Source organism: Meles meles, chromosome 7 (genome assembly GCF_922984935.1).
Source record: "Meles meles chromosome 7, mMelMel3.1 paternal haplotype, whole genome shotgun sequence".
In the NCBI taxonomy this organism is placed as follows: Eukaryota; Metazoa; Chordata; class Mammalia; order Carnivora; family Mustelidae; genus Meles; species Meles meles.
The window spans coordinates 92,369,360-92,370,902 of record NC_060072.1 but is presented as its reverse complement, the minus strand read 5'-3'; the positions used below and the strand labels follow the sequence as shown (position 1 = coordinate 92,370,902).

Below are 1,543 nucleotides of genomic sequence, written 5' to 3'. Positions count from 1 at the left end.
TTACTCCTTGAAGGCCATATGGGCCATAAGGTCTACTACCCTGTTGTTATAGCCAAATTCATTGTGGTACCAGGAAATGAGCTTGACAAAGTAGTCACTGAAGCCAATGCCAGTCCCAGCATCAAAGGTAGAAGAATGGGTGTCACTATTAAAGTCACAAGAGACAACCTAGTTCTCAGTGTATCCCAGGATGTCCTTGAGGGTGCCCTGTGTTGCCTACTTCATCACTTTCTTGATGTGATCATTTTTGGAAGCTTTCTCCGGGCAGGAGGTTAGATGCATAACTGACCCATTGAAGGTGGGGACATGCCAGTGAACTTCCTATTTGCTCAGGGACAACCTTGCCCACAGCCTTGACAGTGCCAGTAGAAGCAGAGATGATGTTTTGGGCAGTTCCTCAGCCGCCACACCACATCTTCCCAGAATGGCCTCTGTAATTTCTGTGTGACAGTGATGGCATGGACTGTGGTCATGAGTCCCTCCATGATACCAAAGTTGTCATGAATGACCTTATCCAGAGGGCCAAGTAATTGGTAGTGCAAGAGGTATTGCTGACAATCTGGGTGGAATTGTCATACTTCTCATGGTTCACACTCCCCCAAACGTGGAGGCACCAGGAGAATGATGGACAGAGATGATAGCCCTCTTGGTCCCACCCTTCCAATGAGTCCCAGTCTTTTCCATGGCAGTGAAGTGAATTCAGCATCAGTACCAACCCATTTGTTGTTGGTGGTGTCTTGGTCTTGAAAGATGGAAATGGGCTTTCCATTGATTACAAGTTTCTTATTCTCAGTCTTAACTGTGCCATTGCATTTGCTATGCGTGGAGTCACACTGGGACATGTAGACTATGTGGCTGAAGTTAATGAAGTTGTCACTGATGGCAACAATATCCATTTTGTCATAGTTAAAAACAGCCCTGGTGACCAAGCCTAATATGGCTAAATCTGTTTACTCCAACCTTCACCATCATGTCTCTGGGACCTGACTGACACTAATAAGAAGATGCATCTGTCTGTCAGATGAGGATGAGAAGATAGAGCATGCATGTATTTTTTTTAATAAATTAAAGATTTTTAGTTCAGTGGATCCTTAGCTTCTAAATAAGGAGAGGGACTACTCGTTTGTATATACTGTGAGTCAAACATTGACCATTGTAACCACATAAATGCCCTCCTCACTCCATGCTGAACTTTAACATTAAAAATGACCATTCTCAAATAAAAATCAGAACCACGATGAGATACCACCTCACACAAGTCAGCATGGCTAAAATTAACAAGTCAGGGAACAACAAATGCTGGCAAGGATGCAGATCCTACCACCTACACTATTGGTGGGAATGCAAGCTGGTGCAACCACTCTGGAAAACAGCATGGAGGTTCCTCAAAAAGTTGAAAATAGAGCTACCCTATGACCCAGCAATCACACTACTAGGTATTTACCCTAAAGATACAAATATAGTGAACTGAATGGACATGTCCACCCAAATGTTTATAGTAGCAATGTCCACAATAGCCAAACTATGGAAAAAACCTAGCTAT

At 43.4% G+C, this 1,543-nt stretch overlaps 1 pseudogene; it reads right to left on the bottom strand.

The window, feature by feature from the left end:
• LOC123947208 lies at window positions 1-969 on the bottom strand (annotated as a pseudogene).
• Window positions 970-1,543: the final 574 nt, after the last annotated feature.